Genomic DNA, 25,293 nt, shown 5'->3' on the forward strand with positions numbered 1-25,293 from the left:
TCTAGATGATGCCCCCCCAGCCTTGTTTCCATTTTCTTTGTATTAGATTCAATGAGTTAAAAGAGTCACTGTAGTTTTTGATATGCATGTAATTAAATTAGAAAAATGGAGCTGTTGTTAGAGCGGGAAAAAGATTAACTGCACAGCATAGAGATTCCCAGAATGCTACTTTTTTGTACATTCCTTAAAGAGTTGTAAAATTAGAGAAAAATGCATACTTCAGGATTTCTATCATCCCAGAACAGTACAGATTCATGTTTTGGTTTCACTACATAAAATATGTAGAAAATGGTGTTTTCATGTAAATTCAACTCCACTTTGTTTCCCTTTCTGGTCTAATTCTTCCATCTGGGATTCACAAGAAGTCTTTCTTTAAATTTGGCATGGGTCCCAATCAATAACTGGTTACTACATCTGCATAAAGTGTGTTCTTTGTTCCTTTGGTGCCTTGAGTTCTAATATCAATGTCAAGTGATTGAAATGTCTTCATTTTGATCTAGATGGTCTTCCTTCTCAGAAGAGGATCTGAGTTGTATAGTTTTTGGGTGAGTCTGTGAGTTTGTGACTCAGAATGGCTTCAAGGTTTTAAACACAGGGGGAAACACTTAAAGGAGTGATTTACACATTAGCCACGTTTTTCAGCTTGAAAAATAAAATTTTAAGATGTTTAAAGTAGCTTGTTTTTCTTATAGATTACCAAAAACATCTGTTTGAAATCCTCAAATCTCCTGACTTTCTGACCTTAAGAGACAAAAAAACTATGTGTTCCACTAAGTTCTTGAGAGCATCATCTTGGTGGTTAGAAATAATCCTGTCTTTAGAAACCCTGGAATAAAACAAAACAAAACATCAAACAACAAAGACAATAGTGACAATAACAATGAAAAGATCCCCCTCACTCCTCAATTTTGTTGACATTCAAGAACTAACTAGAAGATAATCTCTTTCAATTTAAAAATGCTTTTTAAAAATAAAATCTTTATATTTAAATTAAATTATAGGCTTTTGATCCAAATGCCTTTCTAATTGAATTTATTGAGAATAGAATTTATTGAGTTGGAAGAGTTTAGGTAAGGTTAGTTTATTTTATGAGGTTTTTATTTATTTGCATTTTTTTAATAATAAAGTTTCTAAAATTAAAAATAAATCTAAGTACCCAAATAATATATTTGGTACTCTATAGTGATGACAGTGAAATGGTCTCATAAAATGCGAGTGTGATCTCATATTTTATACACTTGATTTTAGAAAAATTGTGAGCCACAAAACAATCACTTAGCTTTCTCTATTTCATGGGTGATATCTTTAAATTTACCTGTAATAAAGAAGAATAGGAACCAGAATAATATCTATCATTCACAGAAGCCTCTATATAGCATATCTCATATTGATGAGTTCACGTTATAAATATTATTTATAAGTAATTTAAAGTACTCTTTTTATTCACATATATTTGAAGAATCCCCTGCCTTCCCAATTTGATTAATTAGTTATTTGATTCATTCACCTTTGTGTTAAGCATTAAGTATTTCCCTTTCAAATTCTCATTCATTACTTGGAACAAATGTTCTTTCTTATATATGCCATTACTTGTAAAAGATGGGGATTTATGGACCTTTATTGATTAATGTGGTTTTGTAGATATTGTACCATTAATAGATGACAAATCGAACTACCCAAAATTGGATGTAATATGCACTATGCTTATAATTAGTTATAGATACTACTACTTCTACTGTGTGTTGGATTACTATGCTGGTTTTATTTTATTATACAGCAAGTATACTTAGACTGCCTAGAATTGCATTCTGTTGCACATACTAGTTACAAAACACAGTAGATTAAATGAGAAAAGAATTTTGATGTTACTGCCAGGACTGGCACAGCAATATATTCCTCATAGCTCTCAGGTTGAGCCTTTTTTTTTTTTTTTTGTTGCTCTGAGCCTGCAGCCCTTGTTCTATGATGCAAAATGGATAAGTTAAAAGAAAAAGAGTTGTATAACCTAAAAAATTTAAGGAAAAGTTTTGAGTTTTGGCAGCTCTTGAAGGACACTTTCATCACACACAGAACAAACTTAGTCATGCATTCAATTCTACCAGCAAGGGGATCTGGGAAATGTCGTCTTACTGAACATGTATAGAGGACCAGTCTACCAGAGGACACTTAGGTGTGATATCTTTTACTTGTGTCTTGGAAATGTTCGATAAGCTGCTTTATGTACAATGATGCATGTATTGCATCATTAACAAAAATATGAATTGATACATGTTCTCAAGTATAGAATCTTTAGCTGTAGCTTAGATATGTAGATTTACTTGATATAATAATAATACAAAAATACAAAATTAGTTATGGAAGATTTGTGAAACCAAACTAGAAAATTTTTTTGCCTGTTATAAAATCAAAATAAAATAAAATAAAATACAGGATACAGACACAAACAGAATCTGAGCTCAAATAGAAAAAGACAAGAATGAAGCAGATATAAATAATTATAATGAAATAAAAATTAATTGTTTTAATACTCCATCTTTTGCTTCTTTGACAATGTATCTAGGTCATTTAAATTGGAAGCCATTTTTAGTTTCCATGTGATTGAGAAGCTTGGGGGATGTATTTTATCTGTATTATTATCATTGTCTTACCTGTTCTCAACTTCATATAGGCTTATCCACTAGAAAAGGAAATATTTGTACCTAAAAGTATATCAACAAAGAAATCGAATTTCTGAACATTTGTTTCCTTTGAGAGGTAGTTAAAATTCAATGGCTGGTTTTCATTCCTGTACAATTTAACAATATGTTTAACACATAAATGGTCTTCAGTATGCTTCAGAACACAGCATGGCAGCATACTAAACAGATGTGGGAACTCTTGACTCCTTTGGACAGCAAGCAGTTATCCAACTCACTGTACTTCATTGATGTGCATGTTATCCCAGTATCACCAGCATCATGGTCACACAACCATGTACACTTAGAAAAACGAGTTAAACTCTGGGAAATGGTTGCAAAGCACCGTCATGTGAGCAATGAATATGATGTTTGCCCATACTCTCAGGGGTCATTGGCTGGAGTGTTTGGAATCACCACACATGCATTTTCCCTCCCAACAATGTCATTGCTGTAAACAAAAACAACAGAAATAACATCCTCCTTTCTGATGATTGTAATTTTTGTTTGTTTTCAAGTAATCTATTCCCCTTGTTTTTTAGAGCTGAGAGTAGCTGCATGTAATGAATATTGCTTACATGAGAGGGCATTTCCAGAATAAATAAAGCATTCTACTTTGTTTTGAGAATGGCACAGGAACAAGGTTACAGAATTCTTCAGTGTAACCCCCCGTAAGCAGGATCCATTTCTGGAAGTAAGCACATAACTATTTCCTAGGCACTTCCACCTCACTCAATCTTCACACCAGTAATAATAATTGCATTGCCATATTCCATAGTCCTTCCACCACCTCTAAGGCACTTATCTAAAACACCCAGTCCAGGACTCCACTAAAACACAGCTACAGCATCACTCCAGACTGACGTAAAAATCATTCTTGCCAAGCTGAAGAAAAGGTGGTAATTATATTCACTTCTTCATTAAGTTCTCTTCAGATAGGGATCTTTCCTCAAAATGCCATTCAGTGAAAGTAGCTTTATTCATATCCTGCAGGGGTGATGTGAAACTGGAAAGAGAGCAAAGTTTTCTAACCTGTCAGCTGTACAGGACCAAAAATTGATCACATTTTGCCTCAGTTTGAAATCAGCATTTTCCCCCTTGTGATGGGCTAAGAGAATAACAGAGCCAAGGATAGCACAGCAATGTGTTTATCTATAGCTCTTTAGTAAAAATTACTTTTTCCAATAACTAAGCTCTGTGCTAACTCTAAATGGAAGTCAGGGAGTCAAGAATGATGTGCTGCTTTAAATGTAGATGGGGGATAAGATGTTGAGACTAAAATTTAAAAACCATACTAGGACAGACTCATTCCACTCTTACATTTAAATAATGTTCGCATTAAATAATTGTTCCCAGGGAACTGTCAGGGGGAAACAGTCAGTCATCGCTTTGCGTATCTCCGTTCTGACAGCTTTAAAAGACTCGAGCTCACAGTGAAGCTATGAAGATTATTTTTTTAAACAAGCCATTTGCAAAACATGAGCAAAATTTTATTTCTGCCTGATTATTGACAGGTAAATGAACAACATTTATAAACCTGAAGAAGGGAAGCCTCTTAGATTATATTGGTTATGTAGGATGTGCCCCAGGAATTTAAAATTAGGATGCGTGCATACATTACAGAGCTATGGACAATATTGTTCTTACTTCCATCTCAGTTGATATTGCTGTGTGTGTTTCCTAAGCTCAGAGAAAATGTGGAATTTACTATGGAATGTGTATTCTCTGCAAACTGTGCTTGGAACTTCCTAGTTCCTTGACACACTTGAAGTCAAGAAATTGAACAATTGTTTAAGGAGCATGTTGTTGGCTCCTGAAAGATGGTACCATATGAAGAAAACTATTTGTCTGAAGAAAATAAAAGTCAATAGAATCTGAGTAACTTCAGGGCCTGGCTGAGCCTGGTGACTCACAGTTATCACCCCAGCACTTGGTTTACATGAGGACAGCTGCAAGCTTGGGAAGAGCAAGGGACAGGCTTCCCAAGTATACATGGATAGTCTCTGTTTCAAGTAAAACTTATTCTCTCTTGAACAACAGTCCTTAATAATTTTTAAGTCTGTGCTAATCACTGGCACCCTTTACAACTACCAGGGTACTGGTGAGAAATATAATTCAGAAATCTCATAGTTTCTGATTAATAGACTTTCCAATCATTCCTCTTAGCCTCTAGGAAAGGCAGTCATTTTTTTTCTGCCAAATTCATCTACTAAGGTACCTTCAAAGTATCTTTTTTATTATTTTCAACTCAAGCTGTTTGGAACATGCCTAGTATGTTCCTGGCTATCATTTTATCATGTAAACTGAACATGCGTCAAGTGTTCCTGCCTGCCATGTTAGCCTTTCACATGTCTGATTCTTGTCATTGAGAGACACATGCCTCTCTATCTTACATTCTTCAATTATAACCTTCAACTCAGCATGCTCAGGGAATGCACTTCCCCAGACATCCTAAGAAAGGAGCCTGTCTCTAGAGTACTTTCCTACCTGAGTGCATATAGTCTTCCTACTGGGAATTTCCTAGCTTTACTTCCTTTGTAAGGGAAGGATATTGCTTTGGAAATAACTCCCTATCTGATACAAGGAATGGATCGTTCTCTTCTTTTTTGGCCGTGTTTATTTTGCTTTTGCTCTCACCAAAATGTGATCCAATTTCCTTCATTCACAATTCTATTGTCTACCTGAACTTGTAGAGCACTTTCTAAACTAAGATGACATGAACTCCAGAGATTTAAAGGAGACCACCTGCGTGTACCCAACAAGCCAGAAAGTTATATGGGACCCACTGTTCAGAACTGGAACTATGTCTTCATTATGAAATCCATCTACTTTATTTAACTGATAACACTAACCTGTGACCTCTTGGTCACTAAGGCTGTTTCAGTTGACTAGGAAGGATTAGAGTTCTTTTAGAGCTTCTTGTTTATTGTTGGAGGTTACAATACACACTTTGGTTAAAGGAATCAACTTTCTGGATTGGAAAGTCTACTAATCAAAACAAAACTTGGATCTTTCTGTTATCTGCCACATGGCTTAGAGAGAATTTTCTGCTGACAATGATAATTTGTAGTTTGGCTGCTGACAATATCACATATGAAAGATAAGTGGCATTGATTTAGAACTGAAACTCTTTAGATTCACATTTTTATTTTTTGTTAGCTGTGAAACCTTGAGAAAGACAGAAAGCCTTTTTGAACATCAATACTCTTATCATGAAATAAAAGTTTCAGAGCATCATTTAGGGTTAGAATGAAAACCAAAGATGATCCAGATGTGTGCCAGTTTAAGACCTAGCACACAGTCGATAACAACCTTACACTTACTGATCTCCTCTCACTATGGCACTCACTCTGTGTCATTTTGTACTTTTTAATTAATCACACATGGTGTTGTGAAGAGTCTAAAGACCATATGTGGAATGTCAGCTTAGTATAGTTTAATTCTGGCTGAGGCATATCAAATGGTTTACTTGTACATACCAAGTGAAAAAAATACACTAGTATTTTTGCTACTGAACTTTGCAAGGTCTTCTAGAACATTAGCAATGTTTACTATCATGATACCAGAACACTACAAAGGTATACTGAAGTTCCTATTAGTGCTGCATTTCTCAACTCTGCTGTCACTTCAATTCTCTCCTCTATTTTTATCTGTGCTCTTGCATATTGTCTGTTGGCATCAGGAACCAGCTATATGGTGGCTGGTCGCCTCTGAATCCAGCGATGACAATGGTGATGTCACCCATGGGCGACATGGATCGAGCATCTGTTGCTATGGCAATTGCCATTCATTTCCACCATCCACCTGGCCCACCTGCTACCCTTACCTGGGAGTGGTTATGTCACAGCCCAAATTAAAGATCCTTCCTGACCTTCCTCTCTCCCACTTCGTCTCCTTTGCCCTCTTTACCTTTTCTCCCACACAATAAACCTGTCTCGTGGAACTGTACTAGCTGGATTGGTCTGTCCAGACGCGTGCCACAATTCTAACACAACACTGTCCATTAGTTAAAAAAGAAAACAAACAAACTAAAAACCCCACCACCACCACCACCGACAAGAAAACACCCCATAATTTATTCATTCAACAAGTATTTTTGCAGACATACTGCATGAGAGGACTTGGGCACAGAAAAAAACATTTGCTTCGTTAATCAAAAGTATAGATTTGCAATTATAGCTTACAAACGCTCAAAATCAGTTTCTTAATCTGTTAAATAGAATGATAGTTCCTTCAGGAAACATGTTAGGGTTTAGTAAATATGATAAGGAAATGAATGTGATTTCAAATGCTGAAGTAACAAGCTTCAAACCAGACCCAAAATTGCTCTGTTGGTACCTCTGCAGATCATATAGTCCCAAAGTAGAGGAGCCTAATGTACCCTCCTTCCTATGCGCACCTCACTCTGCTTTTTGCATTTGTCTGGCGGCCTTTGCACTCTTAATGGAAAGAGGTAAGATGAAAGAATAATAACGTCCCAAACAAGGAAATGAATTAGAAAGAGCAGGCTCACAAAGGTGTGAACATTTTCAAGTGTCTAAACTGACATTTATGATATCACCTCAAAGTGCTGACAATCATCACCGAAGTTATTTGTTAGAAGGAACATTTATGAATCTCTATGACTGCTGTGGCCTAAAGGTTCGTGTCCCTTTACAATTTATGTGTGGAAGTTTAATTTTGAAATTAATATTAATATGGTTTGAGTGAGCAATGCCTCTCTCATCTGACCCCTACAGACTCATTATGTTCCAATATTTGGTCTCCAGATGCTGATGCTGTTTGGGAAAACGTTGGAAAGGTTAAAAGGTAGAGGCTTGTTGGAAGCAGTACAATACTGGAGACAGGGTTTGTTTGGCTTTGTCAGCATATTCTATCAGAGCAACAAAAAAAAAAAAAAATCAATTTAAGTATGAGTAGTGAGACTTTACCAGGTGGTTTTGGAAGCCCCTCCTTGATCTTTACAAGCATGTTGCCAGAATGGGGAGTATGTTTGTCTCTCTGAACAAAGAAAACTAAGGTAGACAGAGCTAAAGACAAGCAGCTTGGCTCTCTGAAGACAACTAATCTACAAGGACTTAGATCTTTGAGATCAGTGTCCAGAAATGAGAGAAATATATTTCTTTTGTTTATACAACATACAACTTACTGCCTTATTTTGTTCTGGTAGAGAGAATAAGCTAATATAAAGATTAAATTTTGAAAATAAGAATTTTGTTTGGATCATCAAGTTTAGACATTTGAGCTCCAATTTTCTGGAGGAAATGTCAATCCACCTCTGCTCTGAACTGTCTAGCTGAAGGTTATTGCAAAGCCAGTTGTGAGAAAACAGATTTAATTATGTTTCATGGTTCTCTCCATCAAAGAGAATGTGAGGGGCTTATGTTTGTTTACCTTGCTCTCTCTTTGGACCCATCGACATTGGGTCTCTTGAAATTACCTGGGCCTCTGCAGGTCCATCAAGCTGAAATCATTCTCACTGTCACCTGTCGTAATGTCATTCCTGATCCCTGACTTATTCCCTTTTATGACAACCTGCCTAGCTTGTTCATCAGTCTCTGTATCTATCAGATGGTATCCAGCTAGAACCACGGACTGCAGATGAAACATGTCACTGATGTTAGAATAACACTCTTTGGAGTCATCCATTTCGTTTAGTCGCTGTGGAATGTATACTAGTCTAGACCCAACCTCGGTTTGTGTAGGGTTAGGCTTCAAATTTTAAATGTGTCATTATTCCTGTGTGGGGCTCCTCTACAGCCTGAATCTTCACTTCCTTTATGACACAGTCTGATGAGCGAGCATGCTCACAACTAGTTCTGTCTACTTGACCTAAATAACTGGGACAGGGAATATTTTGAAAATAGCTTTTTTTTTCAAGATCCTCTAGATATCAAGTTAAGATACCATGGCCATCCAATCATAAAACATAGAAGAGGGCAAGCAAAAATATTGTTAATTAAATGTTTAATCTTTATTATAGCTAGCATATTAATTTTAAGTACTTTAATTTATAGGATAGTACAGCTTTATTTATGTGCAGCATGTATAGTTTATAGTACAGAGTACGTTCTTGTATAATCCATGTGTATAAGATATTTATGCTCCTTTTATTGGGCTCTAGGCATAATTTTACTATTAAATATATGGAAGGATTTTATAGTTGTTTTTATAGCACCATTGGCCTGAGTTAGACTTACTTTTATGCCAAGTCTTGTGTCAAGAACAGGACTCTCAATTTTTACATGGCTTCTATGGAGAAATACATAAATCCATTGTCTTTTCATGAACATCTGCTTAACTGCATTGTTTTAGGGAAGCTGAAGGAGGGAAGAACTGGTTCTCTTCCTACAATCTTTTTCTCCTTGTGCTTATTTTTCAGAATAATGATTTTTTTCTTGTAATTATGTATCCCTGTCCATCTTGTTTTTGCAAAAACAGAGTTTCTCTGTGTATCCCTGCCTGTCCTGGAATTTATTCTGTCAACCCGGGTGGGCTCACACTCAGATATCCACATGCCTCTGCCTCTCGAGTTCTGGGATTGAAGATGTGTGGCTTGTTAAGAATCTCTTAATATGAGGGAAATACATATTTCTCTGAGAATCAAACTCCTCAGGAAACTACAGTTGTTCAAAATGTTTACGTGTATGTGTGTTCAATATATAAATGTATTATAACCCCTTAAAACATTGCAGAAAAATCATTTGTTGGAAGGAAAGTTGTTGACATACAATACAAATTTGATTTATCTTTATATATTTTTAAAAAACAGAAGCACAAAGATTTATCATAGTGTGTGTACACGCGTGTGCATGCCTGTATTCACATGCATAAATGTACAGGTGCCTTCAAAGACCAAATGGAGGTGTCTGTTCTACTGGAGCTGGAGTTATATGGGGTTGTGGTTCCAGGAACTAAACTTGAATTCTCTGAACAAAGCCACCACTTTCAACCACTGAGTCCCATGGATTTGTTTTTTAAGAATGCTGTTTTGTCTGCTCACCAATCAGTGCCATTTATTCATTGCTAGGTTCAGATATCTCGACATTATTTGAACAGTGAGAGCTATAAACTATCTTGGTGGCCTACTGGGAAATGATAGAACCTGACAGAAATGTATAGTGGGTCATATCCTCAGTGACATCAGACACCTTGTGGTCTGTACGAAAAACAGTTCACTGGGCAGTTTTGCTAATGAACTCAATAGTTCGAATGAGTAATTTACTAGAAAGGTTGTTGAGTGAAAGTTAAAATAACTGCTTTTACTTTGGCAAATAAATACTAATCTCTCAAAAATTTGACTAGAGACCTTGTTAATAACTTTATTAATTTTTGTACAACTATGAATTATTATTCTACTTATTTTGCTAAATAATTTTAGAATAATTAAAATATTAATTTTAATAAAATAGTATAATTACACCTAGGGTATGTATATTGTAACTAAATATTCAATGCTTAGGTTGAGAGTTACATTTTGACCTACATGAACTTAAGTTTAACTTAAAAAAACGAAAACATAACTTGGTAATTTACTAGTCGCTTACTAGATCTTAAATTACCAAGCTACACTTTTTTTTCAGGCTCTATATAATAACAAAATCTGAAATAACAAAATCTCATAAGGAGAAAAGATCTAATCATTGTTGCTTGTTATTTAAAGCTTTTAATTTTCTGCCATTTTTCTTCATCATTATACATTGTGAGTTGTACATCTTCACAAGTATCATTTTATTACTAATGAAAAGTCATGTAAATTTAGAAATCGTTTCATTTCATCCTGCAATGCTAATTTTAGTTGAGAGGAAGTAAAACATTTCACAGGCACACAGTGAAACTCTTATAACCCCATTTTGAGGTTGTCAAGTGCTCTGGTTTCAATCATAGTTGACCAATTTACATTGTAATTGAAATGGTTGAATTCTACCATCAGATTTTAATCATTCTCAGCTCCATCAGTTGGGTTTCCATGTCCCTTTGTAGCAAGTTCATTTTTGCTTAACCAAAGACAATATGCTTTCAACAGATATTTCTTCTGTTAGTGCTTCCCTTCGAGGGAAGTTATGTCAGCCTGTCCTTTAGTCCCTTTGTTAAGTCTTAGACAGATAAATGACAAATAAAGTGACATCATACAAAGGTTAGACAAGAGAAAAGAGACATGGTGGTGCTCATTTGGTTAGACAAAAATTTAGTTTATTTAAGGTTTGTGTTTATGTGACCTTTCCATTTTAATTAGGAGCCTTCATTCTCAAATATTTGACTAAAGACTGTTCAGAATTTATATTCTTGGAGTCATTCTATGTGCATCCTGTCTTGAACTGTTATTCTAAAACCAAATGCAGTGATGATGATGATGAGATAATGAAAAGAGGTTTGCTGTGGTCTTGGCTGTATTACAGATGCGCATTATACAGATCCTGTGGCTAAGATATACATTTATATCCACACAAAAGCACAGTGTGGAAATGGGGACAAAGGAGGCCCACATTCTCAGGCAGCTTCCAGGCCGTTTGGACATCTCATTAATTACTTCATGCCGCTACTGGCCCACTTGGTGCACAGTGACCTTCTAATTGGTCCCAGTGGCCTGAGCATTAGCTCATAGCAGTTTATGCACCAAAGTTAAAAGTCAGGTGCATTGGAAAACTTTTATTGGCCTGTATCAAATAATTTTGGTGCCATATGTGAATGATTCATAAAAGAACAATGACTTTTGTCTCTTAGGTCTTGGGAAGTTTGATATAACAGTATCTGAAAGTCAAAGTAACTATCTCAATGCAGTAGCATATTGATAAAAGAACTTTCAGTATGTGTACATCATAGTAACTAAAATAGAAGGTGGCCAGAGACTTTCATGTTTCTGTAGGTGGTGTCTGCTGCCTTTATCATTAATTCTTTCTTTCTTGTTTTCTTTCTTTTCTCTTTCATTCATTCTTCCTTCCATTCTTCCTTTCTTTCTTTTTCTCTTTTTATTGAATATTCTCTGCATTTCCATTTCAGATGTTATCTCCTTCCCCCAATCCAATCCCCCCTCCCTCTCCCATTGACTACATAAAGGTGTTTCTGTTCACAACCATTCTTTCCCACCTCAGCACATTGGCATTCCCCTACACTGGGAAAATGAGTCATTGGAACAAAGGCCTCTCTTTCCATTGATGCCAGAGAATGTGATCTTCTGTTACATACGCACCTGGGGCCATGGGTCTCTCATTGCAAAATCATTGTTTGGTGGTTTAGTCCCAGGGAGCTGTGGTGGGTTTGGTTAGTTGATTTTTTTTCTTTCCATGGAGTTGCAGACCGTTTCAGCTATTTCAGTCCTTTCACTAGCTCCTTCATTGGGGTCCTCGTGTTCAGTCTGATGGTTATCTTCAAGCCTCCTCCTCTGTATCAGTTCTGGCATAGCCTCTGGGGAGGCATCCATATCATGTTTCTGCTAGTAATCACTACTTGGCATCAACAATAGTGGTTGGGTTTAATGGCTGCATATGGGGTAGATAGCCCGGTTAGGCACTCTCTGGATGATCTTTTCTCCAATCCCTGCTCCTCATCTGAGTTTTTGATCTTAGCCATTCTGACTGGTGTGAGGTGGAATCTCAGGGTTGTTTTAATTTGCATTTCCCTGATGACTAGGGATGTTGAGCATTTCCTTAGGTGCTTCTCAGCCATTTGATATTTCTCAATAGAAAATTCTTTGTTTAGCACTGTGCCCCATTGTTAATAGGATTATTTGATTCTCTGGAGTTCAATTTTTTGGGTTCTTTGTATATATTCGATACTAACTTTATATTAGATGTAGGATTGGTAAAGATCTTTTCACAATCTGTTGCTTGCCATTTGGTCCTTTTGATAGTGTCCTTTGCCTTACAGAAGCTTTACAATTCCATGAGATTCCATTTGTCGATTCTTGATCTTAGAGCATAAGCCATTGATGTCCTGTTCGGGAAATTTTCTGCTGTGCCTATGTGTTCTAAGCTCTTCCTCACTTTCTGTTCTATTAGCTTCAGTGTACCTGGCTTTATGTGGATGTCTTTGATCCACTTGGACTTGAGCTTTGTACAAGGAGATAAGAAAGGATCAATTTGTATTCTTCTACATTGTGACTGCCAGTTGTACCAGCACCATTTGTTGAAGATCCTGTACAATTTCCATTGAATGGTTTTAGCTCCTTTATCAAAGATCAAGTGAACATAGGTGTGTGGGTTCATTTTTGGGTCTTCAATATTTTTTCCATTGATCTACCTTCTGTTCTCTGCATCAGTGCCATGCAGTTTTCTTCACAATTGATCTGTAATACAGATTGAGGTCAGGATGATTTTCCTGGAAGTGTTTTTATTGTTAAAAATAGTTTTTGCTATTCTGGTTTTTTTATTATTCCAAATGAATTTTCAGTTTGCTATTTCTAACTCTATGGAAGAATTGATTTGGAATTTTGATGGGGATTCCATTGTATCTATAAATTGCCTAAGGCAAGATGGTCATTTGTACTATGTTGATTGTTCCAATCCATAAGGATGGAAGATCTTTCAACCTTCTGAGGTCTTCTTGAATTTTTTCTTCACAGACTTGAAATTTTTGTCATACAGATCTTTAACTTGCTTGGTTAGGTTCACCCCAAGATACTTTATAGTCTTTGTGACTATTGTGAAGGATGTCTATTCTCTAATTTCTTTCTCAGCCTGTTTATCATTTGAATAAAAGAATGGTACTGCTTTACTTGAATTAATTTTCTATTCAGCCACTTTGCTGAAGCTTTTTATCAGCTATAATATTTCTCTTATAGATTTTGGAGGTTATTTAAGTATACTATAATATCATCTGCAAATAGTGATATTTTGACTTCTTTCTTTCTAATTTGTATCCCTTGTTAAGTCCCTGATTTTACTGGGATTGCTTCAAATCTCTTACCATTTAGTTTGATGTTGGCTATTATTATATATTGATTTTTACTATGTTTAGGTATGAGCCTTAGATTCCTGGTCTTTCCAAGACTTTTAACATGAAGGGGTATTAAATTTTGTCAAAGCTTTCTCAGCATCTAGTGAGATGAGCATTTTTTTTTCCTTTGAGTTTATTTATATGGTGGATTACATTGATAGATTTGTGTATGTTGAGCCATCTCTGCATCTCTGGGATGAAGCCTACTTGATCATTGTGAATGATTGTTTTTATGTGTTTTTTGATTCTGCTTGCAAGAATTTTATTGAGTATTTTTGCATTAATGTTCATGAGGGAAATTGGTATGAAGATCTCTTTCTTTCTTGGGTCTTCATGTGGTTTGGTTTTTGATCTTCTGATTGTGTTCTGAATATCTTGAATGTTTTAGATTAGAACCTTTTTGAGTTTTGCATTTTCTCTGACTGTTGTGTCATTGTTTTCTATGATGTCTTCTGCCCATGAAATTCTCTTTTCCATCTCTTCTGTTTGTGATGCTTGTGCCTACGACTTCTGATGTCTTTCCTAGGTTTTCCAAATTCAAGGTTGTCTCCTTTAGTGATTTCTTCATTGTTTCTATTTCTGTGTTTAATTCTTTCACCTGTTTGGTTGTGGTTTCTTATAGCTCTTTAGGTAATTTTTGTGTTTTGTATTTGTTTCCTCTTTAAGGGCTTCAACTTGTTTGCTTGTGTTCTCCTGGCTTCCTTGTACTTCTTTAAATGTGTTATTTATGTGCCTCTTGAGAATCTTTGTCATCATCATGAAGTATGATTTTAAGTCTAAATCTTGCTTTTCTAGTGAGTTGAGATACCCACTATTTGCTGTGGTGGGAGAACTGGGTTCTGATGTTGCCAGGTCATCTTGTTTTTTGTTTCTTAAGTTCTTATGCTTGCCTCTTGCCATCTTATTATTGGTGATGCTAGGTTATCTTGTTGTCTTTAACTGTAGCTTGTCTCTCCTATGGATCTATGAGCCTGTGGTCTCTGGAGGAAGATTTCTCACGTGTCTTCATCTCTCTGGGTAAGCTGTAAGTTCTTATGTCAGTGCTGGTTCCTGATGTTACCGGGCCTGCTCTGTCCTAGGGCCTGTAGTGTCTGTTCCTAGGCAGCACCACTACCTGGGCCCTAAGAGTTCTTGGCGGAGTTCTTGGCGGCCTCTCCAGGATAGTGAGTGGAGTGGAAGAGTGGATTTGCCCCTGAGCTCAGGAGTGAGAGCACTCCTGTGGCTCTTTCAGGCACCCAGCAACCTGTGGGCAGGGCAATGGTCTTGATTAAACTGGGATGGGTCTGGCTTTGGGCAGGAAGTGTCCGTTTCTGGGCAGCACAGCCCTGAGGGTTCCGGGCAGTCTCTCTGGGATACAGTGGAGAGCCCTTATCATTAATTCTGACAGTTTCTTGATCATAGCTAAGAGCAGAACACCACTTCTCTTGAACTAATTAATGAATTATGTAGAGATGTTCAAATTTAAAATTTTGGAAGATGTGCATAGCTCCTACTAGAACATAAAGATATAAACAAAAATGCGCCTATCTTTACATAAATGGGTGAAGACATTAATGAAGATTGCTTTAGTGTTAATCACCTACTAGGGTTATACACGGCAAGTGAAGTTGTTTGTCAGCTCCAGATTCAGGCTGGTCTTGATTTTGCCAGTTACCAGGTATGTGATTATGGATAAAGTTCTTTATATCTTTCAAGATTCAACTTCCTTATCTACAGCAGAAGGCGTGCCATGGAAGTTGTGGAGCAGATTTGCTGAGGTCATTTGGCATGAACTCTTAGCACCAGTCTATCAATGTATCCTGGGTATGTCATTGGTGATCCCCCTGAGCCAATTCCACATTATTTGTACCTAATAATAAACAATCATTTAAGTAAGTTTCTCTAGTGCAGTGGTTCTCAATCTTCCTAATGCTGTCACCCTTTACTATAGTTCCTCATGTTGTGGTGACCTGCCAAGTATCAAATTATTTTATTCCTACTTTATATCTGTCATTTTGAAGTTTTGATCAATTGTAATGTAAATATATTGTGTGTTGATGTCTAAATGTAGGTGAGAGCAGGTACAGGATAAGACAAGGCCTGGAATGGCACAGTAAAAAGGTGAGGTGCGCACAGATGTTTTGAGAGGTAGGGGAGTTAAGAGAAAAAGAGAAGGGAAGAAGATGGAGGAAGAGAAGGACGACCCACATCCATGTGTCTTTAAATAGCCACAGGTAGCTATGAATATCCTGTAATATTAGTGTGTAGAAGTTTTGCGGTGTGAAAATTTACTGATACAAATCTAATTGATAAATTCCAAGCTTATAGAGTTTTAATTGTGCCAGGTTACAGAGATTTGTGACAGCTAAGAGGGAGATATGTGGTTGTTATATGGGGGTGTCATAGCAGAGATTGGCCATCAGAACTAGAAGGGGTGTCACTGCCGGGGCTAGCTATGGGTGGAGAGATCATCACAGTCTCCCGAAAATAGCTGGCGGTAGTGTGGCATGGTGCCCTTTTACATTTTCTAATATTTGCTGATGCAATACCTGATATGCAACATATCTGATATGTAATCCCCGAGAAAAGATTATTTAACACCCAAAGGAATCATGATATGCAGACTGAGACATGCTGCTCTAAAGACTCACATCTATTTCTTAAGTCAGGCCTTAGTTAAATGAGAAAATGTTTGAGATGCCTTTTCAGATTCATATTTGATAACATTTTAGTTATTAATAGCTTGGATTTAAAAGTATGAGAACTTGAGTAATTAATCAACTTCTCTAGCTTTAGGCAATGCAAATCCCTATTCATCTTAAATAGCACTGATAGACTTACCTGTTAGAGCTATTGCTTCATAGTACTCTTCTAGAAAAACCAAACCAAACCAAATCAAACCAAACAAAACAAAACAACCTTCATATACACCCAGAGTATGAACAATGCTGTCTTTTTTAGAACTCTTTTGTCTAATATTATCTTCCTGTCTCACCACCTTCTCGCTTTCCTGTTTATCACTTAAATGCTTTCTAACTTTTCTTGCCTTGTGACAGTAGTTAACTTCTTTGGTAAGTAAATGTCACCTGAGAATTCGTTTTATCTTCATTATCTCCACCATTTCTATCCTTGATAATTCAACTTCAAATTTTGTTTTGTTAGGACACTCTAGTCACCTTTTCTCAACATCCTAAACTCAGATTCCTTTTCACTTGTTTTCTGTTTTTTTTTCTATTGGATATTATCTGTATCCCTTTTGTCACCTCCCATTGCCCCCTTGAAGGTGCTTTTTCTCCCAACCACCCTTTCCTTCCTCAGCACCTTGGCATTCCCTACACTGGGAAAACAAGGTTTCCTGGACAAAAGGCCTCTCTTCCCATTGATGCCAGAAAATGCTATCCTCTGCTGCATATGCAACTGGAGCCATGGGTCTCTCCATGTGAACTCATTGGTTGGGGTTTTAGTCCCTGGGAGCTGTGGTGGGTTTGGTTAGTTGATAATTTTGTTCTTCCCATGGGGTTTCAAACCCCTTCAGCTCCTTCAGTCCTTTCTCTAACTCCTTCATTGGGGTCCTTGTGTTTAGTCTGATGGTTAGCTGAAAGAATCTTCCTCTGTATCAGAACCTCATAGCCCTGAAGAGACTTGAGGTATGAAGGTTGGGGGCTACCAAGAGTGGCCTTTATTCACTCAGAGGAGAAAAGAATGTGGGAGTGGTTGAGTGGAAGGGGCAGTAAGCAAGATGTAAAGTGAGTAGGTCAAAAAATGAAAGAAAAAAAAGAAGAAAATATGTGTTTTCTCTTTATATTTTGTCAAGATATTCTGAGAGGCTTAGAGCATGATGGCTGTGTTGTAAAGTTTTTCTCTGTCCTCTACAGCACTATATGATGCATCATTCACAAAGAAGGTAATAATGCAGGAAAAAGATACTCATTTTCTCTGTAATGAATTTGCAAAAACTGAGTTGTCTGAAGGAAATAAAAGAACAAAAGATAAAGGGCAGGTGGATTTTCAAAAAGAATTCCCAAATCTAAAGAGGGCAGAGGTTTGCTTGTCCCTGTCTTTTAAATATACTTCTCTTATCTGGTATATTCCTTTGATATTTATCCAGAATTCACTAATATAAAAATCTTAAGTGAAAACAGAGGAAGAAACAAAGTTTCTCTGTGTCAAGGTAGACTCAAATCTTTCTTCTGAAGTGTTTTATAAGACCTTTACCAAACTTTGTTGTCCCTCAGTCACAGTAACAAAGATACCCATGTTGCTTTGATTTTTTTTTCCTTCCCATTGATAGGACACTGTATTAACTTGATTTGGAAAATTTGGTATTCAGAGAAATATGAAGATGGAATTTTTCATGCCTGTTTTCTTCATGTTTACATCCTGTTTCTACCTCAATATTCCATGGCTCTATTTAGTTGTAAATTGCTTTGATGGGGGAGATGCTGAACACTGGAGAATAGAGATAGAAAATGCCTGGCATTCACCATCACTGGGATCATGATCACTAGTGTTTCCCACATCTGTCAACTGGGCAGTGTGGTGTGGTTTACTTTAGGTGTCTGGACTCTGTATCTGTGCTTTCTGTACACAACAGTTTACTGTGAAATATGTAATCCAGAGGCCCATTTAGGGATCATACCATTGATGTCTGTAGACCCAATACTATTAGACAGAATGTCAACTCTTTCATAAGATAATTGATGGGATAGTGTTTCCTATTTGAAAAATGTAAAAACTCAGCCAATATCATCTGGTTTTTAAAACAAATGAATGGAATTTGCTAATAACTAATGGCAATGAGTCTCACTCCATCAAGCAATGGAAACGAGTCATCTTTACTGGGAGAAAAGTATAGTCTCAAGCACACTTTATTTGAATCTGCTTTAATCATAAAAGTAGATAGGAAGAATAGAATGTATTCATCCTAAAGTTAGTAATTATGTTGAGCAAATCAATGCATGTGCTCTTGGCTGATTGCCTGACAGACATACTAAATCACGGCAGAATCGCAGCAAGGCAAATATCCAGTAGAACATTTTAATACCCGCTGCCTCTAAAATGAGTCCCTGGTTTTCCTCAAGTGGCCATTCAAAAAGATCATTACAGGTCTGATCTTGCATGTGATCAAGTAGAAGCATGCAGGGGGGCTTTAGTTGCTGTTATTTCATTCATTTGATTTTGCTTACAGGTGCATTGAATTTTGTTTACAAGGATATTCAGATTATTCAGGTTTTGCCTTTTCAAGTTTGCCACTCGATGCAGCAGAGCATGCATATCCTAGCCACATTGGAATTTGCACCACATCTACTGTTTCAGACAGATGCTGCCCGAAAAACCGCTGCTAGCTATAAAATGAATAAAATATCAATGCCAAGCTACAACATGCACAGCAGATGTAACCATTCTTTTCTGTAAACTCTGACCACCAACAGGAACTATGTGAGAAATTGGCCATCAGCTCTTCCAACCTCATAAACAGGGCTCTAATTAGCACACTGATAAATACTTCAACAACTTAGCAGACAGAGTAAGCATCCTGCTATCTAATTCACACAACCCTTTTCACATGCTTTGGCAGGGAACGATAAACTGTTCTGGTGATACCAAGAACTTAGGAAAGAAATCATAACATCAACAAAAATTTATTTACAAAACAATCATATTATGCCCCAATCCTGGTTCTTCCAGCAAATGTTGAAAATGGATTGAGTGGTTAAGTGGAAGTTACCACTATTTGTCTCATGTAGATGTTGAGATTGCTTTACTAACATTTGAGGTGTAACAGACAAATGAATCTGTTGTTGTATTAGGTTTCCTCTAATGACTGAACTCTCCTAGGGTTTTGTAGATTTAGAATTAAGTCAATGTTTACATCAGATACCAACCAGTAGATTCTATCGATGCATTCCCATTTGTCTTGTTTCTCTCAAGTTGCACAAACTAAATGATTGGGTACGCAAATTTCTTCAGGCACTATGTGATTTGGATCAGAATTCAGAGCAGTCAGGAAGTATTTGAAAACTTCCAGCAGATGCTCAAGTAGGTCTTGTGGAGAACTGGACATCTCCTGGCATTAAAACTGCTCCAGTGCTCCAACAACAACAACCTTAAAATTTCCCTTAAACTCGATTTCACTTTCTTGGTGTAATTCACTCTCCACATCTGTTTTTACCAATTTTTATATCTTGGGCTATTTCCTGGTTTCTGATTATTCATAGCCATGATTTTGTTTTAGACAAAGCCCTATTTTCTCTTTCTGACTGCATGCATGAATTCTCTGCACCTTCTACCTAGATCCTCAGACAAAGGGTAAAATCAGGACAGATAAACATGTACCAGTTTCTATAAAATAGATTTTTAAGTTTAGTCAATATGTCATAGGCTTTGTATATCATTGTTGGATCTGAGATTTTCATGCAATGGTGTTAGAGTGACAAGTTCCAAATCACTGTCATTTATGAATTATAACTTAACCTTGGATCTTTGAAACCATTATATCTTTTATGAGCATTGGACTGTGTGTAGAAAATCTTGGAAGTCTGATGAATGACATCAAAGAAAGATATCTATTGAGAAAGAGAAGGAGGAAAAACAATAACAGGCAGCTTTTACACATTTGCAAAATTAATATTGGCACTTTCTTTATATTTTTATTGAAATTAAACCAAATGTCACTTTCAAGGAAGAACATCTCTTTAGATCTCAAAGGAACCAGGGTGTGAAAACTGTTTCCCAAAAAATTCAGTGTCTAATTGTTAAAATGAGAAATGTGTGTGAGAGAGACTGTGATTCAAGCTCATCTTATTATTCTGCCTTGCCACTCTGTAGAAAATCTTCTGTAGAGCTCTCGAGCGTTTCGGATCTTTTATTTAGCACCGAAGTGAAGCAGTGTGTGGTCTGACATCTCACAGTGCTCACTGCTGTGCACTGCTTTATGAGAAGCAAGTTTAAGCATCCAAGAAATCATTTCCCCAGTCCCAGATTTTATGCTTGCCTAAATGCACTCAAAGCAGTGCTTGTGCCCTCACTCTGGTAGCCTATGTTCCATGTGACCAATCAACCGATCATAGAAAGACCACAGAGTTCATTCAAGATAATGACAAATGACTTAAACAGCTGCTCGCCCCCCTCAAGCCGGATTTAAGCACTCAAAGTAATTTATACATCCATTTTGTTTACATAATACTTAACATATTTCATAAAGCTATTTAAGTTTTCAAAGGATTTAATCTTAACATTAATTAAAGCAGTAATTCAAGTCATAGTTACTACTCTCAGCATCAGCTGAATGTAAGGGCCACATTTAAGGGCCAGGTCTAAGGCATAAATTAGCACATGAGTGTAAGCATGTAGCCCTTCCTGAGACTCTGTTAATATAGACATTATGATGAATGTGCTCTTAAGTACAATCCTATGATTTTATTTTCCATAAGAAATAGAGCCAGTGCACCACAATAAACAAACCATTTGCAATACAATTAAATGAGATTGCAGAATCCTGGAGTGTAATTAATGTTCACTCAGATACTCCACATTTTAAGGTGTCTGCTTATGTGGTAGAGTCTTTCAGGGCTATCCTAGTCCAACCCTGTGACAATTCAGCTTTCTATTAGACCATTGGTTCTTGAAATAATGAATTAGTATATTGACTTCATTTGGGAGATATAGTTCAAGAATAAAGATAAAATCACTTTCCAGTTATTTGCTAACTCGTCAGATGAGGCAGAGAATGTGGAAATTTGTGGGTGGACAAAGGAGGAATAGAAGAATTTTTACAGTAAAAGAAAAATAAATATCTTCAATTTTGTTAGAAAAGATAACAACAACCTTTTACACATCCAATGACCACTCCACCCAGCAGTAGAATTTGAAGTGCATTTTGCAGTCCTACTAAACTAGCAACAGTAATTTTAGTAAATGTGTTGTTGATATTTAGAGCCTTTCAATAATTCCCACATCTTAGTTTTGCTCCATTTATACTTGCATTTTCTTTAAGTTATGGCCAACAATCGTCTAATATGTTTTGACTGTCAAACTTTTATGCAATTGGTAATGATCCTTCCAAAATGGTTTCTGTGGCCAATGAAGCTTTCACCCATAAACCATAGACTCAGGAAGGAAATAGGGAATGGCCAAGGCATTTTCTGTCTGCATTTGTATTCATTTGTATACAGACCCATAATTCCTAATGGTGCATCCTTTCATTCTCTAAATGTCACTCTTAAATGCTACGGTAATGCATACAATTCTAAATAAAACTAGGACATTAAAAACCCTCTTGTCCTTGTCATATCTTGGAATTTGATTATATTGACCACAGACAACTTAGAATAATAAAATAGGTTTGGAAAATATAAAATCTAGGGTTTAACCCTATCTCTACTTCTATTGCTACCTATACAGCAAGAATATTTAACAGTAAGCAAGGCTCTGCAGATCCAGCCTAAGCCAGAAAAGCAGTGTTTATCTGTAAAGACACAGATATGATAATTGTTGGTAGACCTCAGTTGTGTGAAATCTAGAAAACAAGAAATCAGTCTTGGTCGTTTGGAAACTCAAAGGCTCTAATATTAAGTTACAGTTCATGATAGGGATCCAAGTTTTGGTTTGGAGAAGACTGAATTTAGCTGTTAGAATTTTACAATGTGAATCTCAGACTACACTTTCAGTGGATTGGATTACGGTTGTTATAGTAATGCTAGAAACACTGAGAGAAAAGACATAAAGCCCTCACTAGATGCAAGGAACTTTATCAACATTTCTGTAAACTAATTCACTGTTCAAGTACAGCAGTTATATAGCTGAACAAGGGCACTAGGTTTTTGAAGGCAGGCAGTCAGGATAAAGGCTTTATGATGATTTGTCTATGAACATGTACCTAGCAGGGGTGGGAGTTTATTGCAGGTAGGGGTCAGATGACATCATTCATGGGATCTGGAGAATAGTGTGGACCCAGATAAGACACAAGAGCAATTATACTTCTCTTGACATTGAGAGAGTTTGACATGCTATTCAGCCAAACCCTCTGGGTAAGCAGTCTTCTTTGTATTAATTGTTTTATCATCTAATTGTTGTTATGACATTATCATACAGGAAGGCCTCTCTAAGGAACTTTGAGACAAAGAAATTCTAATTGCACTACCTGCTCTGAGAATTATATTTTGAACTCAATAAACAGTATAGAGATAAGCAGGAAATTGCCAAAGAGGCACAGTTGTTTCCAGGCCTGCAAGATTTGATATTAACTCAAGGAAATGAGTTAACACATATTTTATAAACAAAAAATCAAATGAATCTATTAAAAGAGCATTAATAGCCTCAAGGACATATGAAAGAAGAGTTAAGGAGCCAAATAAAGACCTGACCTGTGCTGGTATAGTTTGGGTGAATGAAGGAGACAAGTTAACAATGGTAGCCAATGCATCTCTTTGCCAAGACCATCTTTACAGGGCTATGAAAATGTCAATACAATATCCAAAGCTTTTGCCATTTCTTACCCTGAATGGATGACAGTTGGATTTCCCATATATTTTGTCTTTGGAGAGGAATTTTTCTGGCTAGAATTGAGGAAATTAAATCAAGCAGATTTTACACTAAAATTAATCAGCTGTAACAGGTTTTATTTTCCAGTTAGTGAGTTTGGTTTATAAGAATCTATGTCAGAGACAGCTCGCTCTCAGTGCTGTCATACAAGTCTACATCTTTTCAAGGCTAAGGTCCAGATGCTAGTATTTGAAATTTTGAACTAATGTTATCTTATAAAGCACCTTGGGAAGAGAAGAAACTGGCCTTTTACGGACAGCCATTCCCCCTTTGCAGGACTCTGCCTTCTGAATGTTCATTTTGCAAAAAGGTGTCGAGCAACCATGAAGGATCTCTGATTGTGCTTTACACTAGAGACAGTATGATGCAGGTGAGGCTGCATGTCTGACTTCTGAAGAGCTTAAGATGCAGTGAATTGACAAACACAGAAAACCCTTTTCTATCCTAAGTTCTACCTGGTTGAGGGTGAAACCATTACAGTAAATGTGGTTACAGTAAAATGTAGTGCTCTGGGAGGGGTATCTTAAAAGAAAGAAACATCTCTGTTTTCCTAACAATCTCTTGAAAGCTGGATTTGGGCTGCAATGGAGTGTAGAAGGTGTCATAAGATTTAGGGTTTACTTCTGCTTGCTCCCTTCATTCTGATTTTTGAGACCTCAACAGGATTCTTAAATGGGATTACTCTTACTTGTAATTGAACATCTTTTTTTACCCTGTTCGTTATTACAACTGACATAGCTTTCCTTTTACTTATGATCTGGACAAAACAGATGTAAAGGCTTTTCTATACTACCCTAGAGAATAAGATAATATTTAATTGCTACCAACACTGTATTATAAATTTTAGTGTGAAATATATATATATATATATATATATATGCATACATATAAAATATCATATAAAATATTTCCTCTAGTCATTCCATTCATTCAGTAATTTATCTTTTTACAGTCTGTGTTGAATGATTGCCATGCAAGGATCACTAGAACTTTCTTTCAACTGCTTTATCCTAGGAATACAGATAAGTTTGTTTTACAGTTACAAGCAGATATACATACAAAGTTACATGGAAAAACTTGAGGCAGCAGGAATCTTGTGGACCTGGTAGTATGGAGACAGATTTATAAAGGAAAAAAAAGTGCTTTTCACTGGTAGAAACAGAAAAGATGAAGGTAAATCAAGCAGTGGTTATGCGGTAGAGGGAATGATGCTACATCTGACCATGTTCAGGGCTGTGACTTTGGAAAGCTTTCTGTATCTCTACTTTTATTGGTTAGTTTGTTTATGTGCATTTAATATGTTATCCCCCTTTAGGGGTAGTCTGGTTGATATTGTTGTTACTATGGGGTGGCAAACTCTTTCAGCTTCTTCAGTCACTCTCCTAATTCCATGTCTGGGGTCCCAGTGCTTGGATGTGAGCATCCACACTTGTGTTAGTGAGGTTCTAGCTCAGCATCCCAGGGGACAACCATACTAGGTTCCGGTTAGCAAGTACTTCTGGGCTTCAGCAATAGTGTCTGATTTGGTGTCTACAGATGGGAAGGATCCCTAGTTTGGGAAGTCTCTGAAAAGCTGTTTCTTTAGTCTCTGTGCCACTCTTTGTCCCTGCCTGTCTTTATATAGAAACAATTCAGTGTAAATATTTTTGAATTCCGTGGGTGACCTCATCCCTCAACAGAGGGTTATGCCTACTCTCTTTGTATGGTCTCTATAGGTTCTCTTTCCCCTATGTTGGGTATTTCAGCTAATGTTATCCCAGTTGGGTCCTGGGAGCCTTTTGCTTTCCTAGTAATTAGGGCTTCTAGTGGCTACCCTCAGTTCCAGATCCTCAACTGCTAAATAACTCTGTTCGATTTCCTGACCTTCTGTACTTCTCCCACATCTCCTTCCACACCTGATCCTGTACCACATTTTTTCCTCCCACCTCTCCATCCAAGGTCCCTCCCTCTACCTCCTGTGATTATTTTGTTCCCTTTTCTAAGTAGGACCGAAGCATCCACACCTTGCTCTTCCTTTTTCTTAAGCATCATATGATCTGTGAGTTGTATCATGTGTATTCTGATTGTTTTGGTTAATGTAGGCTTATCAGTGAGTTCATACCATGTGTTTTCTTTTGTGACTGGGTTACCTCAGGATGATGTTTTCTAGTTCCATCCATTT

The 25,293-nt window shown here is 36.8% G+C and overlaps 1 pseudogene across 1 annotated transcript in view; it reads left to right on the forward strand.

Moving 5' to 3' along the window:
- Positions 1–6,917: 6,917 nt before the first annotated feature.
- Positions 6,918–25,293, forward strand: part of LOC308422821 (zinc finger CCHC domain-containing protein 9-like) — a 160,655-nt pseudogene continuing 142,279 nt past the window's right edge. Inside the window, exon 1 of the transcript in view lies at positions 6,918–7,128. The product of the transcript in view is annotated as a zinc finger CCHC domain-containing protein 9-like (transcript). The remainder of the gene's footprint in view (positions 7,129–25,293) is intronic.

The sequence above is a fragment of the Micromys minutus genome, assembly GCF_963924665.1.
Source record: "Micromys minutus genome assembly, chromosome: 7".
In the NCBI taxonomy this organism is placed as follows: Eukaryota; Metazoa; Chordata; class Mammalia; order Rodentia; family Muridae; genus Micromys; species Micromys minutus.